Below are 24,386 nucleotides of genomic sequence, written 5' to 3' on the forward strand. Positions count from 1 at the left end.
GGGGAGGAGCAGCTGAGGGAGCTGGGGGGGTTGGGGTGGAGAAGAGGAGGCTGAGGGCAGAGCTCATTGCTCTCTGCAGCTCCCTGGAAGAAGGTTGGAGTAAGAAGGGGTTTGGTCTGTTGAGCTAAGGAACAAATGACAGGACAGGAGGAGATGGTCTTGGGTTGCACCAGGGGAGGGTTAGGTTGGAGAGGAGGACAAATGTCTTTGGTGCCAGAGTGGTCAGGGAGTGGCGGAGGCTGCCCAGGGAGCTGCTGGAGTGCCCATGGCTGGAGGTGTTCCAGAACTGTGTGGCCATGGCACCTGGGGCCAGGGTTTGGTGGCCATGGTGGGGCTGGGTTGGACTCAGTGATCTTAGAGGTCTCTTCCAGGCAGGGCAATTCTGTGAGTCAAAGACATCCTCCCACTGCCAGTGACCTGCCTGCCCTGGCCAGCAAGCACAGACCCTGGCATCTGTGGCTGGAAAGCTGTGACTCAGAGAGAAATCTGGGGGTGTTGGTTGGCAGTGACTGAACATGAGCCTGCAGTGCCCAGCTGGCCAAGAAGGCCAATGGCATCCTGGCTGGTGTGAGAAGCAGGGTGGGCAGTGGTGCCAGTGGCATCCTGGCTGCTGTCAGAAGCAGGGTGGGCAGTGATGCCAGTGGCATCCTGGCTGCTGTCAGGGGCAGGGTGGGCAGTGATGCCAGTGGCATCCTGGCTGCTGTCAGAAGCAGGGTGGGCAGTGATGCCAGTGGCATCCTGGCTGCTGTCAGGGGCAGGGTGGGCAGTGATGCCAGTGGCATCCTGGCAGCTGTCAGAGGCAGGGTGGGCAGTGATGCCAGTGGCATCCTGGCTGCTGTCAGGGGCAGGGTGGGCAGTGATGCCAGTGGCATCCTGGCTGCTGTCAGAAGCAGGGTGGGCAGTGATGCCAGTGGCATCCTGGCTGCTGTCAGAAGCAGGGTGGGCAGCAGGCACAGGAGGTGCCCACCCCCCTGTGCTCAGCACTGCTGAGGCCACCCCTCGAGTGCTGTGCTCAGCTCTGGGCCCCTCACTGCAGGAAGGACACTGAGGGGCAGGAGCCTGCCCAGAGCAGGGCAGCCAGGCTGGAGAAGGGCCTGGAGCAGCTGGGGGTGAGGAGGGGCTGAGGGAGCTGGGGGTGTGCAGGTGGAGCAGAGCAGCCTGAGGGCAGAGCTCATTGCTCTCTGCAGCTGCCTGCAGGGAGGGGGCAGTGAGCAGGGGGCAGCCTCTGCTGCTTGGTGCCAAGGGCCAGAGGCAGGGGGAATGGTTCCAGGCTGCCCCAGGGGAGGCTCAGGCTGGAGCTCAGGAACTATTTGTGCCCTGGAAGGCTTCTCAGAGCTTGGAGTGGTCTGCCCAGGGTAGTGCTGCAGTGCCCAGCCCATGCAGGCTGGTAGCAGCAGCTGGAGCCCACCAGCAGCTAACCACAGCAGGCTGCTCCCAGTGAAACTGCAGGCTCAGACCAGCTCCTGTCCCTCCAGCTCAGAGCCTGCCTGGTGACACAGGGCAGGCAGAAGGAGTCAAACCCAGGGCTGCTGAGCACCACGAGGGGAGGTGGCTCCATCACTAAGGTGTCCAGTGGCCAGGCTGGAGCTGCCAAGTGGTGGATTGGGTGAGGTGGGCAGCAAGAGCAGAGTTAAGGCAGCGAGGAGGAGATGCTCTCCGCGGGGGCAGGGATCCTGTGGGACACCACAGCCACAAGCTCTGGGACCCACCCTCTGGATAAGCCCCCAGCTGGGGCTGTGCCACCTCTCTGAGGAGGGCTGGCAGAGCACGGCAAGGCCAGGCTGATGGCCACGTGTGGGGCAGCTCTGCACTGGCACCATGGCAGCAGCTGGCAGCAGCACAGACCTCTGCTCGCTCCTCATGCGCCTGCCAGGCAGCGCTGACACTTCTGACCCCAGAGCAGCCTGCTGGGCTCCTGCACACAGCTGACAGGCAGGAGAGGGCTCCCACACCCCCAGACTGTGCCCCACTGGTATGGCCCTCAGGAGAGGGGCAGTGACCTGCTGCCTGCCCACAGCGGCATCCCTCTGCTGCAGGGTGCACAGAGCAGCCTAAGCCCATTGCATAGAATCATAGCATGGGTGGGGCTGGAAGGGACCTGAAAGCTCACCCAGTGCCAATCCCCTGCCATGGGCAGGGACACCTCTCACCTGCCCAGGGTGCTCAAGGCCTCAGCCAGCCTGGATTTGAACAGGCAGGGGACATCAACAGCCTCCCTGGGCAGCCTGTGCCAGTCTCTCCCCACCCTCACTCTCAACAATCTCTTCCTCAGCTTCACTCTCCCTCTCCCCTCTCCCAGCTCAAAGCCATTGGCCCTCAGCCTGCCACTGCCAGCCCTTGTCCAGAGTCCCTCCCCAGCTCTCCTGCAGCCCCTTCAGGCACTGCAAGGCTGCTCTCAGCTCTCCCTGCAGCCTTCTCTCCTCCAGGCTGCACAGCCCCAACTCTCCCAGCCTGGCCCCACAGCACAGCTTCTGCAGCCTCTGCTCCTCTTGCTGGCCTCCTCTGGAGCCTCTGCAGCAGCTCCAGGTCCTCCTTGTGCTGTGTTCCCAGAGCTGGAGGCAGTGCTGCAGGTGAGGGCTGAGCAGAGCAGACTGGAGGGGCAGAATCCCCTCCCTGTGCTGCTGCTCTCCCTGCTCTGGCTGCAGCCAGCACACAGCTGGCTCTGGGCTGCAGCCACCAGTGCTGGCCCCTGGGCACTTTGGCACCACCTGACCCCCCCAAGGCCTTCTCCTCAGCACTGCTCTCAGCCACTCCTTGCCCAACCAAACTCAACTCTTTCACCAAACCCAACTCTGTGGCTCAGCCTCTCTTCCCACTAGGTCCAAAGGCATTGTGCCATGGGTCAGAATTAGCCATAAGGAATCTGGGGGTAGGGGGGAGCTAAGCAGCCCCAGAGCTGGTGGGAGGAGGGCAAAGCTGTTCTCCAGAGCAGCCCTGGGTTGGTGCCTCCCACCTCTGCTGCCAGCATCAACCAGCCCAGAGCCTGCTCCAAGAGCCCAAAGCCTCCTTCCAGCTTGCTCCATCCCTGCTTTGACAACAGCCCTCTTGGCACCAGCAAAAAGCAGGCCAAAGGAGCCCTCTGCTGCATCCCAGGAGGAGGAGGGGGGAGGGCAGGTCTGTGGTGCCTCCTCCACGGCTGCCAGCAAGCAAAGGCAGTGCAGCCTCCTCCCTGCTGGCCTGCTCCCACCAGGTCAGGGCAGGGGCAGTCTGCAACAGCTGGGCAAGCTCAGGCCTTCCCTAAGGAGGCTTCACTGCCCCCCTTCCGAGTGACACCTCCCAGCTGCCTCAGGAAGCTGAGGAATGAACTGCTGTGAGCCCTGGCAGCAGCTGCCCAGGGAGCCACCAGCACCTTCCACCCCACCTCCCACCCATGCAAGCACTGCCCCAGCCCTGGCCAAAGCTCTCTGCACCTCCCCACATCCAAGTGCAGCCCAGACTCTACCATCAGGGAGAGCAAAGTGCTGGCAGCACAAACTGTGACCCCCCAGGCACCCCCTGAGCCCCAGTATGCCCTCCTGGCAGCCCACCTGAGCAAGTGGGATGGGACTGGCAGCACCAGCCACAGCAGGCTGTGTGCCATGGCTGAGGCCACAGCACCACCTTGGCAGGCCACAACCCACCTGCTTAGGCCTCTGGGCACCCCTTGGCTTTCCTTGGCACCCACAGGTCCCTCCAGTCTCACTCATTCCCACTCCCACAAGCCAAGTCAAAGTGATGCCCTTGGCCATGCCATGGTCCTGCCCCTCCTGCCCAGCCAGGGCAGCAGCTTCGTGGTCCCACGGCCTCTGGAGTTGCCCAAGGGCCACCACAGCAGGGCAGCAGCAATCTGAGGGCTTCCTGGAATGCTTGGGTGACAATTTCCTCTTCCAGGTGGGAAAGGAGCCCAGGAGGAAAGATGCTGTGCTGGATCTCATCCTCACCAGCAGGGAGGTGCTGCTGAGTGACAGCAAACAGCCTTGGCTGTGGCCACCATGAAATGATGGAGCTGAAGACCCTCAGGGTGCCAAAGGGAGTGGGAAGCAAACTCACTACTCTGGATTTGAAGAGAGCAGAGCAGACTTCATCCCTTCCAGGAGTCTGCTTGGCAGAGTGTCATGGGCTAAAGCCCTGGAGGCAAGAGTGGCCCCAGCAAGGCCCAGGAGCAGAGCTTCCCAGGGAGGAAGGCAGGCAGGAGTGCCAGGGTGACCAGGGTGCTCCCTTGGGCACAGAGGGAGAGTCTGCAGGGAGTGGAAGCAGGAAGAGGCCACGTGGGAGCACTCCAGGGAAGCTGTGCAAGCAGGCAGGGAGCAGGTCAGGACAGCACAGGCACAGAGGGAGCTGCAGCTGGCCAGGGACACAAAGCGGAGCAAGAAGTGCATCAGGGATGTACTGCAGGTGCAGCAGGGACAAAAAAGCTACTAGGGAAGAGGTGAGGCCTCCCCAGGAGGAGAGTGCAGACCTTGGCAGGAGGGCCATGGGCAAGGCTGAGCTGCCCAGTGGCTGCTCTGCCTCAGTGCTCACTGCCCAGGGCTCAGGCTGCACAGCTGGGGAGCAGGAAAGGGAAGAGCTGCCCACGGGGAGCACAGAGCAGGTCTGAGACCAGCCAAAGAGCCTGAAGGTGCACAAGAAGCCCATGGGCCAAACAGTGCCCAGCCACAGGTCCTGAGGGAGCTGCTGGGTGAAGCTGCCAAGGCACTGTGCATCGCATTTGAGAGCTCCTGGCAGGCTGGCAAAGCCCCTGCTGGCTGGGAGGCCTCTCCTCCCCTTCAGCAAGGGCAAAAAGGGCACCCCTCTGTGCCAGCACAGCCACCCCAGCCCACAGGGCTGCAGCAGCCCCAAAGCTCTGCCCATGCACAGCCCAGAGCCAGCTCCCTCTGGCAGTCTGGCTGCTGTGCCACTCAGGGGCAGTGATGCCATGGGCTGGCTGCAAGCCAAGCAGCCCCTCTGCTAGCCCTCAGCATCATGCTCTGCTGGCAGCCCACCTCCTGCCCACTGCTCCAGCAAAGAGCCCAGGGGCTGTGGAGGTTCATGAAGGCTTCTTGCAACACCAAAAGCTGCCCAGCTTGCCTGCTGGCAGCCCTGCCAGCCGGGAATGTGCCTCTGCCAGGCAAACACCTTCTGGAAGGCACAGCTGCAGAGTCAGCAGAGCCCACAGGGCACCAGGAGCAGGGCACAGCAGATTCCTGGTACCACAGCACACTCAGGGCACTCAACTCTTCCAGCAAAGGCCCAGCAAGAAGCACTGGCAGTGGGCACAGATATGACAGGAGAGGGCAGGGGAGAGAGGTTGCTTAACACGGAGCACACAGCACTGCCCAGTGCCATGGCACCTGGGAACCAGCCCTGGGGCTGCACTCAGGACAACCTCCCCATCCTCCAGCCCTGCACACTCAGCCACACAGCTCCTCCCCACCCTGCAGGGTGCCACTGGATCCAAGCACTCCCCAAGTGCCTTACAGCCCTGGGCAGGCCACAAAGAGGAGGTCAGAACCTGCCCAGGCAGGGCTGCAGCCACCCTGAGGGACAGCACTCAGGAGTCAGCTGGGCAGTGTGGCCACCAGCACTTCCCCAGCCCTTCAGAGAGTCACAGAACCAGCCAGGCTGGCAGAGAGCTCCAAGCTCAGCCAGCCCAACCTAGCCCCCAGCCCTGCCCAACCAACCAGACCATGGCACTAAGTGCCCCAGCCAGGCTTGGCTGCAACACCTCCAGCCACGGCCACTCCACCACCTCCCTGGGCAGCCCATTCCAGTGCCAATCACTCTCTCTGCCAACAACTTCCTCCTAACATCCAGCCTAGACCTGCCCTTCAGCACCACTCAGGCATCCCACGCCACTCTGAGCACCCCTACCCTGACACAGCCACCACCTAAGGAGACCAAAGGTGGGCAGGCTCCACTAGCACAGCTCTCCCAATGGGCATTGCTCCCCCAGTGTCTCACAGCCAGCTCAGCCTCTACCCCCAGCCCCCAGCCGAGGTGCTGGGCACACACAGGGGTGGAGGAGCCTCCAGGCTGCCCTCACTTCCTGCCTCGGTGCCAAGCAGCAGAACCAGACAGGCAAGAGAGGGACCTGGAAAGCCACATAAAAGGCTCAGCAGAGCTTCAAGACAGCTTCCTCCCTGGGGTGAGGCTGTCTCTGACCTCGGGCAGAGCCCCAACCAAGGTGCAAGAGCAGTGTGGGCAGCAGGGCGAGGGCAGTGCCCGCTGCTGAGATCACACCTGCAGTGCTGCAGCCAGCGCTGGAGCCCTGGGACAGGAGGGCTGTGGAGCTGCTGGAAGGGGTCCAGAGAAGGGCCACAAGGATGAGGGCTGGAGCTGCTCTGCTGTGAGGAGAGACTGAGGGAGTTGGGGCTGTGCATTGTGGAGAGGAGAGGGCTCCCAGGTGACCTCATTGTGGCCTTCCCGTGTCTGAAGGAGGTTACAAGAAAGCTGGGGAGGGACTTTGAGGCTGTCAGGTAGTGATAGGACTGGGGGGGATGGAGCAAAGCTGGAAATGGGGAGATTCAGCCTGGATGTTAGGAAGAAGTTGTTCAGCATGAGGGTGGTGAGAGCCTGGCACAGGCTGCCCAGGGAGGTGGTGGAAGCCTCATCCCTGGAGGTGTTTAAGGCCAGGCTGGCTGTGGCTCAGGGCAGCCTGCTCTAGTGTGAGGTGTCCCTGCCTGTGGCAGGAGTTGGAGCTGGATGGTCCTTGGGGTCCCTTCCAACCCTGACACCCAGGGCTACCCTTCTGCCCCGGGCCTGGGTGGTGTGGCCAGCAGGGTGGCAATGGCTGGAGCTGTGCTGCCTGGGGAGGATGTGGACAATGCTGGAGCAGGCAGCAGAGCGCAGGCAGCAGCGCTGGGGATGGTACCCAGAAAGCTCCACCTCTGCCGGTTGCTTAGCAACCCCCATCCCGCAGGAGCCAGCTCCTGCAGAGCCCTGCCAGCAGCACCACTCTGCTGCAGCAGAGGTGAGGCCAGAAATAGCCACCTGGTGCCCACCAGCTGCCTCCTTCCCACTCGAGCACCAGGAGCTGGCTGTGCTGAGGACGTCCTGCTCTGCTAAGTGTCCCTGCAGCACCTCGGCCCCGAGGCTCAGCTCCCTCAGCAGCCCAGAGCAGAGGCAGCAACAGCTGCAGGTGAGGCAGAGCTGCCACCCCCAGGCCTTTGGCTGCTCCAAAACCTGGCAGTTGCTGGATAGGGCAGGGAGAAGTTCACATGGAAACCACTTTGGGTTGGAAGAGACCTCAAAGGTCATCCAGTCCAACCAGCCCCACCAGGGCCACCAAACCCTGGCCCCAGGTGCCATGGCCACACAGGTCTGGAACACCTCCAGCCATGGGCACTCCACCACCTCCCTGGGCAGCCTGTGCCAATCCCTCACCACTCTGGCACCAAAGACATTTGTCCTCCTCTCCAACCTGACCCTCCCCTGGCACCATTTCAGGACATTTCCTCTCCTTCCATCCCCTGACCCCAGGCAGCAGAGCCCAACCCCAGCTGCCTGCAGCCTCCTCTCAGGGAGCTGCAGAGGGCAATGAGCTCTGCCCTCAGCCTCCTCTGCTCCACACCAACCCCCCCAGCTCCCTCAGCTGCTCCTCCCCAGCCCTCTTCTCCAGACCCTTCCCCACCTTTGCTGGCCTCCTCTGGCCCTGCTCCAGCCCCTCAGTGTCCTTCTGGGAGTGAGGGCCCAGAACTGAGCCCTAATTTCAGGCCATTTCCTCTCCTATCTCAGTGGGGAGAAGCAAATCCCCAGCACCACAGCAGCTCTTTCCTGGGGACACCAATGCAGCTGAGCCACTCCCACCTGCTGCTCTGCTCAGCATCACCCTTCAGGGCTTGGCACCCTCCTACCAAGTGCCCAAGCTGCAAAGGGCAAATCACCATCCTCAGCACCACTGAGTTGCTTCCCAACTGACAGAGGCCAACACAACTGGGAAAAATCCTTCCACAGACCTCAGGATTCCTTTGCAGGAAGGGAAAAGCTCCAAGGGCACAGCAGGAAAGCAACAGAGCAGGAAGGGAACCAGATAGGAGCTGGAGCTCAAAGACCAGAACTGTTGCAAACGTCTTTTGGACAGTGCCTGCACTTGGTGCTGCACTTGACAGACCTGAAGCATGATGAGGGTTTGGAAGGGACCTCTGGAGATCATCTGAGCCCCCACACTGAAGCAGGCTCACCTGGAGCAGGTGGCACAGGATCATGTTGACCTCACTCGGAGTGGAGCCAGATTGGCTGGACAGAAAGAGCAGCAGGGAGGTGCTGCCCTAGCCATGGCAAACAGACCCCCTGGGGCCAGTAGGCTGAAGAGGAGGCAGCAGTGCCCAGGTGGGCAGCAGAGCCAATGGCATCCTGGGCTGGCTCAGGAGCAGTGTGGGCAGCAGGACAAGGGAGGTTCTTGTGCCCCTGTGCTCAGCACTGCTCAGGCCACCCCTGGAGTGCTGTGTCCAGTTCTGGGCTCCTCCATTGCAGAGAGATGCTGAGGTGCTGGAAGGTGTTGAGAGAAGGGCAGCAAGGCTGGGGAGGGGCCTGGAGCACAGCCCTGTGAGGAGAGGCTGAGGGAGCTGGGGGGGTGCAGCCTGCAGCAGAGGAGGCTCAGGGCAGAGCTCGTTGCTGCCTGCAGCTGCCAGCAGGGAGGCTGTAGCCAGGTGGGGTTGGGCTCTGCTGCCAGGCACCCAGCAATAGAACAAGGGGACACAGCCTGGAGCTGTGCCAGGGCAGGTCTAGGCTGGATGTTGTTAGGAAGTTGCTGGCAGAGAGAGTGATTGGCATTGGAATGGGCTGCCCAGGGAGGTGGTGGAGTGGCTGTGGCTGGAGGTGTTGCAGCCAAGCCTGGCTGGGGCACTTAGTGCCATGGTCTGGTTGGTTGGGCAGGGCTGGGTGCTAGGTTGGAGCTCTCTTCCAGCCTGCCTGATTCTAGGATTCTCTGATTCCTTCCACTGCCCCCAGCTCTGCTGTCTCTAGCAAGAGTCCCCACAGCACCTCTGTGGGTGTGGCTGACACCTCAGGCTCTGCTGCCACCCACCCAGACCTGGACAGGCTGAGAGCTGGGGGGAGGCAAACCTCATGAAGCTCAGTAAGGACAAGGGCTGAGTCCTGCATCTGAGGAGGAACAACAGCAGGCAGCAGTGCAGGTTGGGGCTGCCCTGCTGGAGAGCAGCTCCGTGGAGTGCTGGTGGGCAGCAAGTTCTGCAGGGGCCAGCAGTGTGCCCCTGGGGCCAAGAGAGCCAATGGCAGCCTGGGGGGCAGCAGGGCTGGGGAGGCTCTGCTGCCCCTCTGCTCTGCCTGCTGAGCCCCAGCTGCAATGCTGTGTCCAGTGCTGGGCTCCCCAGTGCAGGGGAGACAGAGACCTGCTGGGCAGAGTCCAACATGAGGATGATTTGGGGACCTGAGCATCTCCCCTATGGAGAGAGGCTGAGAGCCCTGGGGCTGGTCAGTCTGGAGAGGAGAAGGCTGAGAGGGGACCTGATCAATGCCTATCAATAGCTGAGGGGTGGGGGTCAAGGGGCTGGGGACAAGCTCTTTTTGTTGGTCTACAGTGAGAAGCCAAGAAGCAATGGACACAAACTGCAGCAGAGGAGGTTTCACTTCTCCAGGAGGAGAAACGTTTTGATGTGAGGGTTCTGGAGCCCTGGGGCAGGCTGCCCAGAGAGGTTGTGCAGTCTCCTTCTCTGCAGAGCTTGCAAACCAACCTGGGTGCACTCCTGTGTGGACTGCCCTGGGTGATGCTGCTGTGGCAGGGGCTTGGCCTGGATGGTCTCTGGAGGTCCCTTCCAACGTTCTGTGATCTCAGGGGGCAGGCCAAGCCTTTCCTCCAGCCCAGCACCAAACCCTCTGACTGCTCAGCAGCGTTGCAAGGAGTCACTGTGAGCACAGGCACACTGCTGGGAGGCTTCCAGGAGCTGCCAGCCCTGCACTGAGAGACTCCTTGCAGCCTGGCACTGGATGCCAGCACAGTGGGAAGCAAAGGCCCCAGGCAGTAAAGCAGCTCAAGATACCAGCAACTGGGTCCCCAGAGGCTTCTCCCCCAGAGGTGTGCACACAGGATGGCACTGGGGAGACTGGCATGGGCTGGCATCCCTCGCCCAGCCCCCTCCTGGCATCATGAAAAGCAGAGGTCTCTGTGTGGAGCAGAGCAGAGCATCTCAGAGGGATGGGGGCCTGGGGGGGCTAAGATCTAGGAAGGAGACATCATGCAGCAAACCAACTGCTGCTGGAGAGGCTTTCAGCAGCCAACCCCCCCACTCTGCATGGACACACAGCATGGCTTGGAAGGACCCTGAAGCTCAGCCAGTGCCAGCCCCTGCCATGGGCAGGGACACCTCCCACCAGCACAGGCTGCCCAAGGCTTCATCCAGCCTGGCCCTGAGCACCTCCAGGCAGGGCACATCCACAGCCTCCCTGGGCAGCCTGTGCCAGTCTCTCCCCACCCTCACTCTCAACAATCTCTTCCCCAGCTCCACTCTCCCTCTCCCCTCTCCCAGCTCAAAGCCATTGGCCCTCAGCCTGCCACTGCCAGCCCTTGTCCAGAGTCCCTCCCCAGCTCCCCTGGAGCCCCTCCAGGCACTGCAAGGCTGCTCTCAGCTCTCCCTGCAGCCTTCTCTTCCCCAGACACCAAGAGAGGAATGCAGATTGAACCAGACTCAGAGCACTGGTCAGAGGCAGCAGCAGGGCAAAGGCAGCAAACTGGAGGCACAGGAGGTTGCCCTGCTGATGTCCACACCATGCTCCCTGGTGCCCATGGGCAGCCAAGCTGGAAGCCAAGCTCCTGCCAGCTCTCTGCTGGTTCTAAGACTACAAACAATGCCAGTGCCTGGGTCTGACCCCATGGCCACTGCATTCACCCCAAATTCAAAGCTCAGAAGAACTTCTGCTGATGTTTTCCTCTCCTCAAAGGAATGCTGAAGGCTTCAGCTGAGCCTGGCAGCTGAGGCCTGATGCACCCCGTGGGCACAGGCAGCTCTCTGGTCGTGGCAGGCAGCAGCCCCCACTGCTGACAGGCAGCTGAGGGTTCACTGCCAGGCACACTGTACCCACAGGGCCCACACAGGAATTCAGCCCAGGTAGGACACCAAGGCTACAGCTTCAGTTCAGTGACACATTTCAGCCCTGGCACCTCCCTCCCACTCCCACCCCACCGGATGCCAGCCCTGCCAGAGGGGTGGCACACATCAGCCACGTGGGTGATGCACAGAGCTAACACTGCTCAAACAGCTGTGCAAAGCCAGCACAGAGCCACAGCAGGTCAGGGGCTGGAAGGGACCCCCAAGGCTCAGCCAGTCCAACCCCCTGCCAGAGCAGGGTCACCTGCACCAGACCCCACAGGAACACATCCAGGCAGGTCCTGAACATCTCCAGAGGAGACTCCACAGCCCCCCTGGGCAGCCTGCTCCAGGGCTCACAGGGAAAAATTCCTCCTCCTGCTTCCATGCAACTTCCTCTGCCTCAGCTGCCACCACTGCCCCTGTGCTGCCCTTGGGCATCACCCAGCAGAGCCTGGCTGCAGCTCCTGGCTCTCACCTGCACACATTGATACCCACTGCTTGGGGCACCTCTCAGCTCCTCCTCTCCCAGCCCCAGCTCCCTCAGGCTCTCCTCACAGCAGAGCTGTTCCAGTCCCTGCAGCAGCTTTGGGGCTCTGTGCTGGACTCTCTCCAGCAGTTCTGTGTCCCTCCTGAACTGGGGGCCCAGAACTGGGCACAGTACTCCAGCTGTGGCCTCAGCAGGGCAGAGCAGAGGGGCAGGAGAACCTCTCTGACCTACTCAGCAGAGGCCTTTGAATGCCCTGCTGGGCACCAGAGCACATTGCTGCCTCCTGGCAGGCTCAGAGCTGGCAGGGGTGCATGGAGACCCTCAGCATCCACTGCACAGCTGCTCCAGCCTGGTGCTCCCCGACCTAGTAGCCTTTAGGGGGGCACACAGGCCCAGGCAGCCTCTCAGGCTCCAGGCAGACATTTTCTGGCAAGCAAACCCTGCTGATTTCCCTCTCTCTCCCCCAGCCCTTCCATTGTAGCTCCTGGACAATCCTGAGCAGCTGTTTGATCTCTGCAGCTCCCAGAGGATGTGCTCAGCGCCTGCAAGCAGCTCAGCTCCCTCTGCTCTGCCTCAAGGTCTGCCCCAGGCAGGTGATGAGCACCCAGGGAACTTGGACCATTAGATGACAACAGAAGGAAGGGCTGCAGGAGGAGGCTTAAGTCCAACAAGTAGGGGTGGGGGGGAAAGCAAACCTGAATGAAACCTCTCAGCCCCAAGGTGGGCAGAGCCCACGGTGACCACCAGGGCATGAAGCCCTGCCCAAAGCACAGGAGGGGGCTGTGGGCAGCCTGGCAGCAGGGAGCAGATCACTGCAGCCAGGTTGGCCCCACCACGACACTACCCGAGGGGGAAATCCGTGCCCAGGAGGTGCTGCACACGAGTGGCTGGCACAGGCTGCAGCACTCCCCAGCACACGACCTGTGCTGAGCAGGCCCAGGCAGAGGGGGGCACAGCTCCTGCCCCCCAGTCAGACCAGGGCAGCCTCGGGCAGGGTCAGGGATGCAAAGGCAGCAGTGGATCCCAGGTGGATCTGGGCTCAGCCAGGTCCACCCCAGCCTGACCCCTCTGTCCCACGCAGCCCAGGCTGCCATAGGGCTGCTGGGCACAGAGCAGTGACACCACAGCTGCCACAGGCATGAGGCTCCAGCACCCCCACAGCAGCAGGGGGAACAGGACAGAGGTGCCTTGCACCTGGCACCCATGCTGGGTGGGTTCTGTGGATGGCAGGCAGCACACCCAGGCCACAGCCAGGAGGGCAGCAGTGGAGGCAGCCAGAGGGTGCCCAGGGCTGAATGCACCCAGAGCTCCTGCCTGGAAGAGGTGGTGGGTGGGTGACAGCCATGTGGGGACACAGGCAGCTCTGTCAGAGCACCACCACACTGCACCCAGCCCCAGGCTGGCACAGCACCACATGCCTCTGCTAGCCCATCCCTGGTGCCCCCCCATGGCTGGTGCTTCCCAGAAGCCAAGCCCAGGCTCTCCAAGAGATGAGGCTTCCCATCCTGCTGGATGAGCCAGGCAGTGGCAGACAGCCCCCAGACAGCCTATCTCACTTGCCACCTCCATGACCCCTCTGGGGCTGGCACGAGAGACCCACCTGGAGATGGCCCTGCCCCATGCCCCATGCCCCCCCTGGCTCTCCCCAGCCTGCCTCAAGCTTCGAGGCATCCATCCCAGGCACTGGGGTGGCCACAGCCATCAGAAGCCACAAATGGGGGCTCCATCAGCAGTGCCCCCCCGGAGAAGGCAGCACACACACTGCTCAGTCCCCTGCAACAGCAGGAGGGGCAGGCAGTGGAGCTGGCAGTGGCAGAGGGGTGGCAGTGAGGGGCTGGCAGGAGGAGTGCCCGGCGCGGCTGCAGCTCCAGCGCCACGCACCAACATCTCTGTCTCCCTGGCAACCTGCTGGCAGCTGAGCACTCTCATGCAGCAAGAGCCATGCTGCATCTGCAGCAGCACCACAGCAGCCCTCTCCTGGCCCTGCCCTCCTGCCCTGCCCACCCAAAACTCACCCTTGCAGCACCACGCCAGGGTGGCAGGGAGCGGCAGCGCCTCTGCCAGCCTGCCAACCGCCAGCTTGGGGCTTCCAGCTAGAGCTAAGTGGGTGCTGGGCAGCAGCTGTAGGTGCAGTGACGGATGCCAGCTCAATGCCAGCTACCTCAGGTGGCCTGGGAGCAGGATGAACACCCTCCAGGTGACAGCAGTGCCAAGAAGACTCAACTCCACTCTCCACCCAGCAGGTTCAAGTGGCCTCGCTCCTCGCTGCACTGCAAAGCTCCCCCTGGCGCCCTGCCAGCCTCTCCACTGCCCCACCAAGTGCTCTGTCTCCTCTGCAGGTGGCACAGGGCACAGCTGAGCCCTCGGGCAGCCACAGCCCCATCAGGAGCTGGCCCTTTCCTGAGGCCCTGAGCAATGCCAAAGCAGAGAATCCAGCAGCCATGCTCAGGACCCTCCCGAGAGCTGAGCTGCTGCACACAGGCAGGACAAGCACCCAGCGTGCCCGGGGGAGGCAGGGGAGCCCCAGCACCCCGATGGGGCTGACCCTGGCAAGCTGCAGGGAGTGGAGCAGAGGCAGGGGAGCCCCAGCACCCCGATGGGGCTGACCCTGGCAAGCTGCAGGGAGTGGAGCAGAGGCAGGGGAGCCCCAGCACCCCGATGGGGCTGATCCTGGCAAGCTGCAGGGAGTGGAGCAGAGGCAGGGGAGCCCCAGCACCCCGATGGGGCTGATCCTGGCAAGCTGCAGGGCGTGGAGCAGAGGCAGGGGAGCCCCAGCACCCCGATGGGGCTGATCCTGGCAAGCTGCAGGGCGTGGAGCAGATCCAGCTCCGCAGAGCCTGTTGGTTCTACTGAGCAGCTCTCAGCACCTGCTCCTGTAGCTGCCCAGGGTGGGAAGTGCCTGAACACTCTTTAAGCCCTTGCAGCACTGGGAAGGGAAGCCAGGAGAGGAAGCTCAAAGCCTCAAGCCCAGAATAAAGCAGGGAATAGCGAGGCTGTGAGGCAGCTGGGCTGGAAGGAGCCCAGGCAGGTGTCACCTCCAGCAGCCATCTGTTGGAAGATGATGCCCCAGAGCAGGTCCACATCAGGGCCAGCTGCCCTCCTGCCTGTGGTCCAGCCACTGCACCCACCCGTGGCACCCCACGTCCTGCAGATCCCAGCCCACACTGTGTGCTCCACTGCTGCCTGCAGCATCCCCCGGGTCCTGCTGTGCCCAAGAAGCTGCTGAAACTCGGGCGGCAGAGCCTGTCCCACAGGCACACCGCAAGGGACAGCTCCTCCTTCCCACCTGGCTCACTGCCACCACCAGGGCACAGAACCACAGATTGCATCGGGCTGGAGGGGACCCTCGAGGGTCAGCTTGGTCAGCAGAGACACCTCCAACCAGAGCAGGTCGTGCAGGGCCACATCAAGTGTGACCTCGAATGTCTCCAGGGATGGTGCCTCAACAGCTCTGGGCAGCCTGTGCCAGTCTCACTGTGCAGAGCTCCCTCCTGATGTCCAACCTACCTCTGCCCTGCTCCAGTTCCAAACCACTGCCCTCATCCTATCCCCACAGGCCCTTCTGAACAGTCCTTCCCCAGCCTGCCTGCAGCTCCCCTGCAGACACTGGGATGCATCTCTGAGGTGCAGCAAGGCAGGAGTCCACCCCAGCCCTTCCCACCCTTGGCCAAAACCAGCGGTGAGGCTACTGGGACAGGGAGAGCTCTCAGTGAGGGCTGGGGCAAGGGCAGAGCCAGCAGAGCAGCAGAGCTGCTTCTTGCAGGGAAAGCCCCATCAGGGACAGCCTCAGCTCCTGCTGCTCAACACACAGTGCCACATGTCACAGGATCACAGACCCCAGGCTCACAGATGTCAGGGGTTGGAGGGCACCTAAAGAGCTCATCCAGTCCAACCTCCCTGCCAGGGCAGGACCACACAATCTAGCTCAGGGCACACAGCAACACATCCAGACAGGCCTGGAAAGGCTCCACAGGAGGAGACTCCACAACCTCTCTGGGCAGCCTGTGCCAGGGCTCTGGGACCCTTCCAGTAAAGAAGCTGCACCTTGCGCTGAGCTGGAACCTCCTGTGCTGCAGCTTCCATCCACTGCTGCTTGTCCTTGTCAAAGGTGGGGGCAAGAGCACAGCCCCAGCACAGCTCTAACAATGACAGAATCAGGCAGGCTGGAGGAGACCTCCAAGCTCCTCCAGCCCAACCTAGCACCCAGCCCTGCCCAACCAACCAGACCATGGCACTAAGGGCCCCAGCCAGGCTTGGCTACAACACCTCCAGCCACAGCCATTCCACCACCTCCCTGGGCAGCCCATTCCAATGCCAATCACTCTCTCTGCCAACAACTTCCTCCTAACATCCTGCCTGAACCTGCCCTGGCACAGCTTGAGCCTCTGTCCCCTTGTTTTGCTGCTGGCTGCCTGGCAGCAGACAGAGGAAGCTCCTCCAGCCCAGCAGAAGGGACAGAGCTGGGTGGCAGCAGCCCAGCTGAGACAGGGCACGGGGGCAGCTCAGCTCCTCGGTGAGGTGATGCACAAGAGATTGAAGGCTCAGCTGGAGCCAGCAGGGTGCCAGGCCAGCTGCCAGCCTTCCCGCAGTGTGAGGGTGCTGGCAGCTCTCTGCAGCCCTCAGGCCATGCGCTGCCACACACCACAGCCTGCTCAGCCCAGCAGCTGGGATGGCAAGGAGCAAGCTCCACTGACCCAGGCATGTCTCACAGGCAGGGTGGGCCCCGAATCCAGAGGGAAGTGCCCTGGCAGGCCGAGGCAGGGTAGGCAGTGGGCACTGCACTGCCCCAGCACTGCCACCCTGCAGCAGCACTGTGCCGGGGGCTGCGGCTGCTGCCTGCCCAGGCAGGCTCCCAGGGATGCAGAGGTGGAGGGCAGGAGGAAGGAACAGCTTGGTCCTTCCTAGCTGCTCCAGGAAGCAGACTGGCAGCCTTCCTCGGGCAGAAGGTGACCCAGGCAGCACCCTGGGCTGGTTCTTGTCTCGCAGAGCTAATCCTGGTGCCCAGCTGCACTTCGCAGCCTCTGGGCACTGCCTGCAGCTGTCCAGGCAGGGCAGGGGCTGGGCCTGCAGACAGAGCTGCCTGTGCCCTGCTGCTCCCTGCACGCTTCTCCAGCTGGAGAAGAGGCTGCCCAGGAGGTGCCACAGCCCAGGCAGGGACCAGCGCTGCAGCCACTGCTCCACTCCTATGCCAGCCCTCAGGCAGGGGTGGCACCAGAGCAGACCCAGAGGAGAGAGGGGGGACCAAAGGTTGCTGTGCTACCAGCCACTGCTCTCTGCACTCCAGCCAGCTGCAGGTAGCCCCGGGGTGGCTACTGCAGCCCCCCAGCAGGGCACCTCAGACACAGCAGCAGCAGGCAGGGCTGCTGCACACCACGGGGCTGCTGCTCAGGCTTTTCTTTCAGCTGTTACAGCTCCAAGAGGAGGCTGCAGGGAGCTGGGCTTGGGCTCTGAGCCCTAGGATCAGGGCATGGAAGGAGAGGCAATGGCCTGAAATGGTGCCAGGAGAGGGTTAGGTTGGAGAGGAGGACAAACTTCTTTGGTGCCAGAGTGGTGAGGGATTGGCACAAGATGCCAGGGAGGTGGTGGAGTGCCCATGCCTGGAGGTGTTCCAGAACTGTGTGGCCATGGCACTTGGGGCCAGGGCTTGGTGGCCACGGTGGGGTTGGGTTGAGGGTTGCACTGGATGGCTTTAGAGGTCTTATCCAACTGAAATGATTCCATGAGGCCCACCCAGGAACACTCTTTGCCCACCAGTGAGTGACAGCAGAGCCACAGCTCCTGCCCCAGCACTCCGAGTGCCTCTGCAGCAAGCACTGCTGAGGACAAAAGCCAGCAGAGGAAGGCAGAGACCACAGGTCCATCTGCCAGGGCAGATGAGAACACAGGGCCAGACACCCTGGAAACCATAAGGCCAGCCTGAAGCATGGTGCTGGAAGAGGAAAGGACTTTGAGTAGATCCCAGGAGAGTCACTGAAGGGAGCCCAGCTCGAGCACAGGCTCAGTCCTGCCTTCTCCCACCTCCTCTTTCCTTCCACAGGAGGCCCCAAGCTCTCTGCCTGCAGTCCTCACCCACTCATCCACACCCCAGAAGAGTCCTGCTCAGGGGCTAAAGCAGTGGCTGCAAAGTGCCACCTTCCCCAGGGCAGTGCTCACTTCTTGTGTACCACCTCCAGGGACAGGAGCTCAGTTGGGAGCCTACAATGACCACCCAGCCCAGGTGGGTGACCTTCCCCTCCAGGCAGGCTGCCAGGCAGGCAGCCCACTCCCTTCAGCCACCTGGCACCCAGGAGACAGGGTTTTACACCAGCTGTGAGGAAGCTGCAGAAGGGCAGGGAAACAGGAGGCTCACCAGCAGCACAGACACTGAGCTGTGACCCGGGCACCAGAAGCAGGGGGCACCTCCCCTGGTGCACAGCAGCAGCTGGCCCGGGCTGTGCTGGCATGACTTAGCTCGCTCAGGCTTGCCAGGGAGCTGGCACACAGCTGGGCAAGTCTGCCCTGAGCACACAGCCACGAAGCAGCTCTGCTCTGCAAGTGCTGCCCCAAGGCCTGCCAAGCACCCACGAGACACAACTGAAAGTGGGGAACAAGAAACCAAAGACCACGACCAGCCCTGGGCCACTGCCCCTGAGCTGCAGCCACAACACTGAGGCCACCAGGGAAGGGGAGGTGCTGGCTGGCTGCCAGAGGTCACTGTGCAGGGGCAGTGCCCTCCTGTCCCCCATGCCACTCGGGTGTGGGGAATGCTGGCAGGGACTTGCACCTTCACCAACCCAACACCACCATGGGCACCAAACCCTGTCCCCAGGTGCCATGGACACACCCAAGTTCTGGAGCACCTCCCAGGATGGGCACTCCACAGCCTGTGCCAATCCCTGAGCACTCTGGCACCAAAGGAAGCTCCACCTCACATCCCACCTGGCATCTGCTTTTTTCAACAGCTCCAGGCATGGTCACTCCACCACCTCCCTGGGCAGCCTGTGCCAATGCCTCACAACTCTCCCAGCAAAGAAACTCTTCCTCATCTCCAACTGGAACCTCCCCTGCAGCTGCAGCTTGAGGCCACTTCCTCTTGTCCTGTCACTGGAGAAGAGGCCAACCCCTGCCTCACTGCAAGCCCGGACGGGTTGTGCCCAGCCCCCACCAGCCCAGGGACCTATGCCCTGGGCTCAGATCCACACCCAACCAAACCCTGCCTTGCTCAAATCCCCCTCACAAAAGAGTGCACAGAAACTCAGCGTTCAGTGTGGCAGCCCAGGGGCACCCCAGCAGAGGGCAAAGCCTCAGGCAGATGGTGCCAGGCTCTCTGCTGGCACAGGGCTGCAGCCCAGCGCCCAACTAAACCCAACACGGAGCCAGGACGAGCCCAAGCACAGCAGCTCTGTGCTTTGGTGGTACCAGATCAGATTCCCAGTGCTGCCAGGGCCTTCTGGCAGATGAACCTCCCTGGGCACACCAGCTCCACGCTGAGCAACCCTTCGCATGCCCCAAAGCCCACTCAGCCCCGGGGGGGATCTGGAAAGGAGAACAAAAGCTTTGCAGGAGAGACTCACACTGCTGCCAGGGGCTGCTCTCGGCACTCTGCTGGGCCACGGCTCACGACCTGCAGAGGAGAGAAGAATGCTGGTTAGAGAGGGAAGGAGAGCAGGAAACAGCCAGCACTGGCAGCCCTGGCAGAGCCGCGGGCAGGGGCAGCCTGCTGCCTAGGGGAGGGATCTGCTGCCTAAGGGAGGGATCTGCTGCCTAGGGGAGGGATCTGCTGCCTAAGGGAGGGATCTGCTGCCTAAGGGAAGGATCTGCTGCCTAAGGGAAGGGTCTGCTGGCTAAGGGAGGGATCTGCTGGCTAAGGGAAGGGTCTGCTGGCTAAGGGAGGGATCTGCTGGCTAAGGGAGGGATCTGCTGCCTAAGGGAGGGATCTGCTGGCTAAGGGAGGGATCTGCTGGCTAAGGGAGGGGTCTGCTGGCTAAGGGAGGGATCTGCTGCCTAAGGGAAGGGTCTGCTGGCTAAGGGAGGGATCTGCTGGCTAAGGGAAGGGTCTGCTGGCTAAGGGAGGGGTCTGCTGGCTAAGGGAGGGATCTGCTGCCTAAGGGAGGGATCTGCTGCCTAAGGGAGGGATCTGCTGGCTGAGGGAAGGATCTGCTGGCTAAGGGAGGGATCTGCTGGCTGAGGGAGGGATCTGCTGGCTGAGGCAGGGATCTGCTGGCTAAGGGAGTATTCTGCTGGCTGAGGGAGGGATCTGCTGGCTAATGGGTGGGTCTGCTGGCTAAGGGAGGGATCTGCTGGCTAAGGGAGGGGTCTGCTGGCTAAGGGAGGGATCTGCTGCCTAAGGGAGGGATCTGCTGGCTAAGGGAAGGGTCTTCTGGCTAAGGGAAGGGTCTGCTGGCTAAGGGAAGGGTCTGCTGGCTAAGGGAGGGATCTGCTGCCTAAGGGAGGGATCTGCTGCCTAAGGGAAGGGTCTGCTGGCTAAGGGAGGGATCTGCTGGCTAAGGGAAGGATCTGCTGGCTAAGGGAAGGGTCTGCTGGCTAAGGGAGGGATCTGCTGCCTAAGGGAGGGATCTGCTGGCTAAGGGAAGGATCTGCTGGCTAAGGGAAGGGTCTGCTGGCTAAGGGAGGGATCTGCTGGCTAAGGGAAGGGTCTGCTGGCTAAGGGAGGGATCTGCTGCCTAAGGGAGGGATCTGCTGCCTAAGGGAGGGATCTGCTGCCTAAGGGAGGGGTCTGCTGCCTAAGGGAGGGATCTGCTGGCTAAGGGAGGGATCTGCTGGCTGAGGGAAGGATCTGCTGGCTAAGGGAGGGATCTGCTGGCTGAGGGAGGGATCTGCTGGCTGAGGGAGGGATCTGCTGGCTGAGGGAGGGATCTGCTGGCTAAGGGAGTATTCTGCTGGCTAAGGGAGGGATCTGCTGGCTAAGGGAAGGATCTGCTGGCTAAGGGAAGGGTCTGCTGGCTAAGGGAAGGATCTGATGGCTAAGGGAGGGATCTGATGGCTAAGGGAAGGATCTGCTGGCTAAGGGAAGGGTCTGCTGGCTAAGGGAGGGATCTGCTGCCTAAGGGAGGGGTCTGCTGCCTAAGGGAGGGATCTGCTGGCTAAGGGAGGGTTCTGCTGGCTAAGGGAGGGATCTGCTGGCTAAGGGAGGGATCTGCTGGCTAAGGGAAGGGTCTGCTGGCTAAGGGAGGGATCTGCTGGCTAAGGGAGGGATCTGCTGCCTAAGGGAGGGATCTGCTGCCTAAGGGAGGGATCTGCTGCCTAAGGGAGGGATCCGCTGGCTGAGGGAAGGATCCGCTGGCTAAGGGAGGGATCTGATGGCTGAGGCAGGGATCTGATGGCTGAGGCAGGGATCTGCTGGCTAAGGGAGTATTCTGCTGGCTAAGGGAGGGATCTGCTGGCTAAGGGAAGGGTCTTCTGGCTAAGGGAGGGATCTGCTGGCTAAGGGAGGGATCTGCTGGCTAAGGGAAGGGTCTGCTGGCTAAGGGAAGATTCTGCTGGCTAAGGGAGGGGTCTGCTGGCTAAGGGAAGGGTCTGCTGGCTAAGGGAAGGGTCTGCTGGCTAAGGGAGGGATCTGCTGGCTAAGGGAAGGGTCTGCTGGCTAAGAGAAGGGTCTGCTGGCTAAGGGAGGGGTCTGCTGGCTAAGGGAGGGATCTGCTGGCTAAGGGAAGGGTCTGCTGGCTAAGGGAGGGATCTGCTGGCTAAGGGAGGGGTCTGCTGGCTAAGGGAGGGATCTGCTGGCTAAGGGAAGGATCTGCTGCCTAAGGGAAGGGTCTGCTGGCTAAGGGAAGGGTCTGCTGGCTAAGGGAAGGGTCTGCTGGCTAAGGGAGGGATCTGCTGGCTAAGGGAAGGGTCTGCTGGCTAAGGGAGGGATCTGCTGGCTAAGGGAAGAATCTGCTGGCTAAGGGAAGGGTCTGCTGGCTAAGGGAAGATTCTGCTGGCTAAGGGAAGGGTCTGCTGCCTAAGGGAGGGATCTGCTGCCTAAGGGAGGGATCTGCTGCCTAAGGGAAGGGTCTGCTGGCTAAGGGAAGGATCTGCTGCCTAAGGGAGGGATCTGCTGCCTAAGGGAGGGATCTGCTGGCTAAGGGAAGGGTCTGCTGCCTAAGGGAGGGATCTGCTGCCTAAGGGAGGGATCTGCTGGCTGAGGGAAGGATCTGCTGGCTGAGGGAAGGATCTGCTGGCTAAGGGAGGGATCTGCTGGCTGAGGGAAGGATCTGCTGGCTAAGGGAGGGATCTGCTGGCTGAGGGAGGGATCTGCTGGCTAAGGGAGTATTCTGCTGGCTAAGGGAGGGATCTGCTGGCTAAGGGAAGGGTCTGCTGGCTAAGGGAGGGATCTGCTGGCTAAGGGAGGGATCTGCTGGCTAAGGGAGGGATCTGCTGGCTAAGGGAGGGGTCTGCTGGCTAAGGGAGGGATCTGCTGGCTAAGGGAGGGATCTGCTGGCTAAGGGAAGGATCTGCTGGCTAAGGGAGGGGTCTGCTGGCTAAGGGAGGGGTCTGCTGGCTAAGGGAGGGATCTGCTGCCTAAGGGAGGGATCTGCTGCCTAAGGGAAGGGTCTGCTAGCTAAGGGAGGGATCTGCTGGCTAAGGGAGGGATCTGCTGGCTAAGGGAAGGGTCTTCTGGCTAAGGGAAGGGTCTGCTGGCTAAGGGAGGGATCTGCTGGCTAAGGGAGGGATCTGCTGGCTACGGGAAGGGTCTGCTGGCTAAGGGAGGGATCTGCTGGCTAAGGGAAGGGTCTGCTGCCTAAGGGAGGGATCTGCTGCCTAAGGGAGGGATCTGCTGCCTAAGGGAGGGATCTGCTGCCTAAGGGAGGGATCTGCTGGCTGAGGGAGGGATCTGCTGGCTGAGGGAGGGATCTGCTGGCTAAGGGAGTGATCTGCTGGCTAAGGGAGGGATCTGCTGGCTGAGGGAAGGGTCTGCTGGCTAAGGGAGGGATCTGCTGGCTAACGGAGGGGTCTGCTGGCTAAGGGAGGGGTCTGCTGGCTAAGGGAGGGGTCTGCTGGCTAAGGGAGGGATCTGCTGGCTAAGGGAAGGGTCTTCTGGCTAAGGGAAGGGTCTGCTGGCTAAGGGAGGGATCTGCTGGCTAAGGGAGGGATCTGCTGGCTAAGGGAAGGGTCTGCTGGCTAAGGGAGGGATCTGCTGGCTAAGGGAAGGGTCTGCTGGCTAAGGGAGGGATCTGTTGGCTAAGGGAGGGATCTGCTGGCAAAGGGAAGGGTCTGCTGGCTAAGGGAAGGTTCTGCTGGCTAAGGGAGGGATCTGCTGGCTAAGGGAAGGATCTGCTGGCTAAGGGAAGGGTCTGCTGGCTAAGGGAGGGATCTGCTGGCTAAGGGAAGGATCTGCTGGCTAAGGGAAGGATCTGCTGGCTAAGGGAGGGATCTGCTGGCTAAGGGAAGGATCTGCTGGCTAAGGGAGGGATCTGCTGGCTAAGGGAAGGATCTGCTGGCTAAGGGAAGGGTCTGCTGGCTAAGGGAGGGATCTGCTGACTAAGGGAAGGATCTGCTGGCTAAGGGAAGGATCTGCTGGCTAAGGGAGGGATCTGCTGGCTAAGGGAAGGATCTGCTGGCTAAGGGAGGGATCTGCTGGCTAAGGGAAGGATCTGCTGACTAAGGGAAGGATCTGCTGGCTAAGGGAAGGACCTCAGCCAGGCTCTCCATCACAAGATGGTGCCTGTGTGGCTTGAGTGCTGCATTTAGAGCCCTCCCCCCAAATCTTCTTGCTGGAGAATGGAGGCTCCAGGTGCTGCTGGATGCTGCTTCACCCTCGAAAAGCCTGATGTGAAGGCAGCCCCTCGCCCGGAGCCAGCCCCTCGCCAGGACCCAGCCCCTCGCCAGGAGCCAGCCCCTCGCCCGGAGCCAGCCCCTCGCCAGGACCCAGCCCCTCGCCCGGAGCCAGCCCCTCGCCAGGACCCAGCCCCTCGCCCGGAGCCAGCCCCTCGCCAGGACCCAGCCCCTCGCCAGGAGCCAGCCCCTCGCCCGGAGCCAGCCCCTCGCCAGGAGCCAGCCCCTCGCCAGGACCCAGCCCCTCGCCAGGAGCCAGCCCCTCGCCAGGAGCCAGCCCCTCGCCAGGAGCCAGCCCCTCGCCCGGAGCCAGCCTGCCCAGCGCGGCAGGAGCAGCTCAGCTCAGCTCCCCACAGCAGCCAATGTGTACTGCAGGCAGCGCTGCAGAGCCAACACCTCCCAGGGCTGCAACGGACACCCTCCCGGGCTGCACCCGCCAGGCGCTACCCACCGCCTCCCTGCAGTGCCATCTGTGCCACCCCATTGTCACCCAAGCCCTCCAGCACACCGCTGCCACCCCCGAGGGCAACACCTGGCCGGCAGGGCAGCAGTGCAGCAGCCAAGGGAGCCAGCCCTGCCCACCTGGCTGCTCTGGCACAGCAGCACTCAGGCCAGTCCTGCCCGCCTGGCTGCCCTGGCATAGCAGCACTCAGGCCAGCCCTGCCCGCCTGGCTGCCCTGGCACAGCAGCACTCATGCGAGCCCTGCCTGCCTGGCTGCCCTGGCACAGCAGCACTCAGGCCAGCCCTGCCTGCCTGGCTGCCCTGGCACAGCAGCACTCAGGCCAGCCCTGCAGCCTGGTGCTCTGGCACAGCAGCACTCAGGCCAGCCCTGCAGCCTGGCTGCCCTGGCACAGCAGCACTCAGGCCAGCCCTGCAGCCTGGCTGCCCTGGCACAGCAGCACTCAGGCCAGCCCTGCCCGCCTGGCTGCCCTGGCATAGCAGCACTCAGGCCAGCACTGCCCGCCTGGCTGCCATGGCACAGCAGCACTCAGGCCAGCCCTGCCCGCCCGGCTGCCCTGGCACAGCAGCACTCAGGCCAGCCCTGCCCGCCTGGCTGCCCTGGCACAGCAGCACTCAGGCCAGCCCTGCCCGCCTGGCTGCCCTGGCACAGCAGCACTCAGGCCAGCCCTGCCCGCCT

At 62.4% G+C, this 24,386-nt stretch overlaps 1 protein-coding gene across 9 annotated transcripts in view; it reads right to left on the bottom strand.

The window, feature by feature from the left end:
• Positions 1–24,386, bottom strand: part of EPB41L1 (erythrocyte membrane protein band 4.1 like 1) — a 96,126-nt gene that overhangs the window by 60,794 nt on the left and 10,946 nt on the right. For all 9 annotated transcript variants that reach the window (XM_064167764.1, XM_064167759.1, XM_064167765.1 and 6 more), the window contains exon 2: positions 19,044–19,093. The gene's annotated coding sequence lies outside the window, so the exon portion shown is untranslated. The remainder of the gene's footprint in view (positions 1–19,043; positions 19,094–24,386) is intronic.

The sequence above is a fragment of the Pogoniulus pusillus genome, chromosome 29 (assembly GCF_015220805.1).
Source record: "Pogoniulus pusillus isolate bPogPus1 chromosome 29, bPogPus1.pri, whole genome shotgun sequence".
NCBI lineage: Eukaryota > Metazoa > Chordata > Aves > Piciformes > Lybiidae > Pogoniulus > Pogoniulus pusillus.